This window comes from Cornus florida, unplaced genomic scaffold (genome assembly GCF_030987335.1).
Source record: "Cornus florida cultivar Cherokee Brave unplaced genomic scaffold, ASM3098733v1 CherokeeBrave_3.0.0_Hap2_Chr07, whole genome shotgun sequence".
NCBI classification, from domain to species: domain Eukaryota; kingdom Viridiplantae; phylum Streptophyta; class Magnoliopsida; order Cornales; family Cornaceae; genus Cornus; species Cornus florida.
Genome location: NW_026775577.1, coordinates 46,039,098 through 46,045,835, shown reverse-complemented (window position 1 = coordinate 46,045,835; position 6,738 = coordinate 46,039,098). Strand labels below are relative to the sequence as shown.

Genomic DNA, 6,738 nt, shown 5'->3' with positions numbered 1-6,738 from the left:
AAAACTAACACTGCAAAGCACCATTCCCCCAAACTTAAACAGCACAATGTCCTTAATGTGTAAAGAGAACAAAAGGAAAGAGTATACTGGTGCAATTAAGGCAAAGAATGATCGGGATTGAAGTATCCAAATTGGGTGGCATGGCCTCCCCAAACTTGGGATTAACTATGGTCCTGAAATTTGGCACTCGGATAAACTCATCAGATAACAAAAAGAGATAATCAGTGCACAGTGGACATGCATGTGTAAATGAAATAAAACAGTGAGAGGGGTATAAGGGTGGTCTTAAAAATCGGGTAGTGCTCTCTCACTGAAGTCACTGTGATGCACCTGATGGAGTCAAACATATATATATGAGAATATAATATATGACATCCATAATAAAAGCATGCATAAATAGAAAATAAAGTACTAGAACTCAAAAGATCTAAGCTGACAGACTGGCTGTAAAAATAATAGTACTATACAGTGACAAAAGTAAAGTATCAATAGTAGAGAAGGATCATGAAAAGATAGAAGAAACTAGAATCTCAGGAAGATGAGGCAGGACGGGCAGGTCGGGGTCCGCGGATATCTCTGGATAGATCTCGGAACATAGTCGCGACATCCGTATGGAATGTTGCAAAATTAGCTCTGTGGGTCGTAAGATCAGCTCATATAGCAACAACAACATCCTCTAGAGTCTACAGGCGTACTCCAAAGCCGGGGGTCTGATCTGGAGCCTCAGGTGTATAAGAGTCAGAAGAATGAAAATCCTAAGTCTGCTTGTACTCGTGAATGGGTGACCCAGCTGGAGAGTGCTGCTCTGTGTCATCTGTAGGTCGCTCCAAATCAATATCTATATGCTCGGTAGCTGGACCGACTGGTACATCATCCGCTGCGGGATCTGTTGCTGCTGCCTTAGCCTCTAGCTCCTCTGCAGCCACTATTGCGTGGTCCTGTAGTCTAGTAATGATAGCATTGTAGCTCTTGTCCCAGTCTTTCTTCAAGAAGTGACAGGAACCTCTCTTAGGGTGCTCTCGAGGATGAATAGGGTAACGCTGGTCGATCAGAATCTGGGTGATGAGGTGGCCGAATGGGAGAGACTTAGCCCGTCCGGGCTTCTCCTTGCTGATATACTCATCAAATAGCTTCCTTATCACACTCCAGATGAGCGCGGGAATAGATACCCAGTGGCCTGTGTAGAATGCGTAGAGGGCTGTCAAATAGTCTTCTCTCCACTGGATCTTGTGCCCGGCCATATATATATTCCAAAAAAGAATGGAATTGAAGAACCATAGGTCATTTGGATGGAATGTGCGAGTGGCGAAAGTCTCGCCATCGGCATAGTGACCTGTAAGAAATACTGCTATGTTGGCATAAGAAGGTCTGTATAGCCTCGGATATAACTCCTGTAGCTCCAGAGGGCATCTGTGTGGACAATGGCAAGAGCGGGCTAGCAAGTCCACAGTGACAGTGATCTGATGGCCATCTATGGAAGTGACCAGCTCTGCTGTGGTACGTGGGGACAGTCGGAGGTTCTAGAAGAACAACCGTACCAGCCGCTGGTAGATTGGCTCTATAACTGGGGTAAGAATAGCTGCAAGGCCCCTCTGAATAATGTCATGGTAAGCTAATCGGGTCAGCACCGATCTGGAGAAAAAGTCTGTGTCGAACACCGACTCATGGTGTACTGCCATATACGCATATCTAGGAGCGGGCCTATCACGCTCCTGAGCTGGCTGGCATGGTGGAGATGGTACTAGTGAATGCTCAGCTCCAGCATGTGGTGGAGATGGTGATGGTGTAAATGCAGTTTGAGCTGCAGAGGTGGATGAAATATGATCATCCTCAGCCTCATGAATAGGTGACTGAGGTGGAGTAGGCTGTACTGGTTCCTCCTGTGCATGAGAGGGCTCTACTGGCTCCTCTATCAGTGGTCTGATATGTCTCTGAGGCCTATATTGCCTTTTGGCAACAGTCTTGCGCTTAGTCATAGCCTGAAAAATAATTTAAAAACTTGCAAGGGGAGTTAGTGCTAGAATTAAGAATTGAAAGCACAAAATAGAAACATACATGTCAAATAAGATAGACAAAACATATATAACATGAATCTATGCAAGTGACAAGATATGAAACATGCTAAATAATATAAGTAGGAAATGTATCTAATGTGGAATATCACAGGCATTGGGCATATATGAGATAACATGAACATAAGGCATGATGAATGAAGTGTGTGTGAGATCTGTGAAGTTCGATGGATCACAAAAAGGTTTAAGATCGATCTCAAAACTTCGATCGATTTGAGGTATGAGTTCGATCGATCTCTCAAGATCGATCTGAGATACAAGTTCGATCAATCGAACTGTGCGAAGATGAAAACTGAAAAGTCATAGATCTGTGACATGGATGGCATCGAACTGTGCAAAGATGAAAATTGAAAAGTCACAGATCTATGACGTGGATGGCACAGGGCCTTCACGACATGGTCGTGGGCCCATCAACACAACAAATCATCAATTACCATCACCCAAACAAGGCCCATACTCCCAAAATCGAATCTAAATACACAGATATATACAAAGTATATACACACACACACACACACACACATATATATATATATATATATATATAAACTCAGTGTTTCGAAGCTCATCAATGGCAGATTTATCATGAAAATGGCATGGATTGAACATGTAAAGCATCTATGTATAAAATTTAAGCTTCAAAACCTAAATGAAGCCTCGGATCTTACCTCAACCGAAGAGAGAAGTGGAGATGAAGAGGGAGTGAGATTCGGGGTGAGCTTGATGTCGCCGGAGGTGTCACCGGAGATGAGGAAGATGGAGAGTGCACAGTGGCGATGACGAAAGAGAGAAGGGGGGTTAGAGTTTGAGAGAGTTGGATCGATCTTTGTAATTGATCTCACAACTCTCGGTTTCTATTTTAACAACATCCCCGACAGAGTTCGATCGATCGAACCTCAACTGAGATCGATCGAACTTTGTCTTTTCTCTTCTTTTTTTTTTTCTTTTTTTTTTAAAAAAAAAAAAAATTGAATAAACAATAATAATTAAAAACTAAAAAAACTAAAATATTTTCGTATTTTTGAAAACTTTTTGAAAAATAAAATAAAATGAAAATAAAATAAAATAAAATAAAAATGAAAATATTTTTGGATTTTTGAAATTTAAAAAGTCAAAATAAAGTCAAAATAATGAAATGAAGAACTGAGATCGATTAGAACAAGAGTTCGATCGATCAGACAGAGAGTAAGAATATGTAGGTTTATGGGTCAGAAAATTGGCTAAGCGTTGGAACTTGAGATCGATCGAACTTGAATATTCGATCGATCGAAGAACTTCAGATCAATCTTGAAATGTTTTCGATCTATGAGTCAGAGAGCTGAAATATGCAGGTTGATGCAGGCTCAAAATTTTCTAAGTGTTGGAGCACGAGATCGATCAAACTTTGAAGTTGGATCGATCTAAGGTCTTCTGATCGATCTGAGAATTAGTTTGAATGATGGGACAGAGAGGTGATTTGGATGCAGGTGGAAAATTTTTCTAAGTGTTGGATGCAGGTGGAAGTTCGATCGATCGATCTATCATTTAAGATCGTTCGAACTTATGCAAAATGCTCAATCACAACATAAAAATTCATGCAATCCTAATCATAGTTTCTATCAATGCATATGAACCAAAAACAAGTATCTAGACTTCGCAAGAAATGAAATTTAAGATAGAAATGAGGGAGGAATAGGGTTTTAACACCCTACGAAATGGTTTTTGCTAGTCTTTAACGTCTCTAGCAAGACATTGGGCTCTTTTAGCCCAGATCAAAGATCTTGTAATGCATCCCCTCCTTGTTGGGGTGATAGATGCTTTGAACTTCACCCAACAAATGGTTCTTTGAAGAACTTGTTGGATTAAGCTCAAAAGAAACTTTTGATCCTTTGTCTATGCAATCATAACCTTTGGGCTTCCATGCCCTTTTAAAGCAAGAATTTGAAACAACACTTTGAGAATGCAAGGTTGAAGATGATCCCTTTGAAGTTTTGGTCTTACACAAAAGCTCATTTGCTTGACATTGAAGATCATGACATTTATCTACAACATTAACCTTTCCTTCATATTTGTCAAATGAATTGGGCGTGGGATTGAAGATATTCAACTTCACCTTTATGTGGCCAAATGAGATCTTCATTATCCCCGTCCTACAATTGATGTTGGCATTAGCGGTTGCCAAGAAAGGACGGCCAAGGATAATGGGAATTTGGCTCCTAGGATTGGGGACTGGTTCCGTGTCAATGACAACAAAATCAACGGGAAAGAAGAATTTGTCAATCTTTATCAAAACATCCTCAATTATACCCCTAGGCTTCTTAATGGATCGGTCGACAAGTTGTAAAACTACCGACGTCGGTTTCAATTCACCTAGGCCTAATTTGACATAAACCGAGTATGGAAGAAGGTTAACACTTGCTCTTAAGTCAAGAAGCACCCGATTAATGACATGATCACCAATAATGCATGAAGTAGTAGGTGAACCAGGGTCCTTAAACTTTGGCAAAGTGTTATGTTGCAAAATTGAGCTTACTTGCTCGGTCAAAACCACTTTTCTTAGTGCTTGGCTCTTGTTCTTCCGCTTTTAGGTGCACAAGTCTTTCAAGAATTTGGCATAAGCCAGAATTCACTTGATTGCATTAAAAAGTGGAAGATTGACTTTTACTTGCCTAAACATTTACATGATTTCATTGGTTTTTGCCTTTTGCTTGTCTTTTGAAATGGATCCTTTTAAGGCATCCGGAAATGGAACTTTTGGTTCAAACACTTTTCCAGAATTTTTCTTTGAAGTTTCTTCAACACAAGAAGTTTTTAAATCTCTTTGTTTTAAATTATTTTTCAGCAAAACTTTTTCAACATCATTTTTCAAAACTTCTTTTTCAAACACATCTTTCAAGACTTTCTCATTCACAAGCTCATGTATATGCAATAAATGAGGAATGGGATGTGAAACGGGACGGGTGACAACTTGAGGTTGCACCAGTTCACTCTCTTCATTGGACACTTCTACTTGATTGTCCACAACCCTACCATTCCGCAAGGTAGTCACCGCATTAACATGTTCAATGGTGTGGCCTTCCGATGAGGAATGGGTTTCCACAACACATTGTTGCTTAGGTGGGACATTAATAGGCATTTTTCCATTCTCTCTTGCATTAAGAGTGCTTGCTATTTTCCCTACTTGGGTTTCTAGCTTCGTAATAGATTGAGAGTGAGAATGGAGTAATTGTGTGTTAGCCTCTAAAGTGCCCAAAACATTTAAAACTTTTTCTTTAAAGGCAGGACTTCTAGTATTTCCTTAGGAATAAGATTGGTTGGGAAAATGAGAATTAGCAAATTGATTCCCCTGTGATTGATAAGGTCTATAACCTTGGGATCCTTGGTTTTGAAGTGGAGGTGGAATGTACTTCCCTTGAAAACTGCCTTGGGAAGGGTTTGTGCCCTTTCCTTGGTTTTTCCAAGAGAAATTCGGATGATTCCTCCAACTTGGATTATAATGAGTACCATAAGGATTGTTCCCTTGGTTCACAAAAGCTGCATTAACTTGTTCATTAGGTTCATTTTGCACTTGTTCGTGAGGACAATGAGAAGTAGAATGAAGAACACTGAACAAGTCATACATGTTTCATTTGATGCACTATGAAAATGGTTAGGGAAGGAAGATACTTGGTTCGCCGAGTTTTGGTTAATAAAAAATTGATTAAACCTTTGAGATAAAGACTTCATTTCGGCTGCTATTTCATTTGAATGGTCGACTTGATGTAAGCCAACACTTTTCCTACCTTGTGAATTTATATCATTCTTGGATGATAATGTTCTATGCAAAGAATTTTCACTGATGTTCTCATAAAGACACCACACATCATCCTCATGCCTATCAATGTATGAGCCACCCATGGAAGCATCAACCATGCCTTTGTAATTATCCGATAAGCTCTCAAAGAAATATTGAACTAATTGCCATTTGGGCATGTCATGATGTGGACACTTCCTAAGCAACTCATTAAATCGTTCCCATGCCTCATGAAACGTTTCTCCATCCCCATGTGTAAATTCTCTAATTGATGTTCTCATAGCATTGGTTTTTGAAACAAGATAGTACTTCTTCAAGAACTTGTTGCATTTTTGCCCAAGATGTGATTGAAAAAGGCCTAAGATTGTTAAACCAATACTTTACCTTGTCTTTTAAGGTGAATGGAAAAAGTTTGAGTCTTAAGACATCTTCCATCATGTCCGTATATTTTACGGTGGAACATACTTCAAGAAACTCATCCAAATGCTTGTAAGGTTCTTCACTTGGAAGTCCATGATAGCTGGAAGCATTTAAATGGTTTGTGGCTTAATTTGATAATGATGTGTTCTAAATGGAGGCAATTGGATGCATGTAGGTGCATTATACTCATTAGGCACATAATGGTCTCTTAAAGCAAGAGGTGGATTAGCTACTTGAGGTGCAACATGAACACCTTGGTTTTGAATTCCTTGATTGATGATGGGAGGTTGTGGAGCATACATTGGCCTTGGCATTCTATATGGTGCTTGGCCTTATTGTTGTGGTGGTTGGTGAATGTATGGCCTAGGCATGCCTAATGGTACTTGTATGTTCTCATGATGCACATTTGGATGAAGGATACCTTGTTGGTCTATGTGACCAAGGTCCTCGACATGATCATCATTATGGTCATCC

At 39.8% G+C, this 6,738-nt stretch overlaps 1 non-coding gene across 1 annotated transcript; it reads left to right on the top strand.

The window, feature by feature from the left end:
- Nucleotides 1-6,021: 6,021 nt before the first annotated feature.
- On the top strand, nt 6,022-6,123 carry LOC132267875 (small nucleolar RNA R71). The gene has a single exon (XR_009469112.1). It is a non-coding gene; the product is annotated as a small nucleolar RNA R71 (small nucleolar RNA).
- The last annotated feature ends 615 nt before the right edge of the window (nt 6,124-6,738 follow it).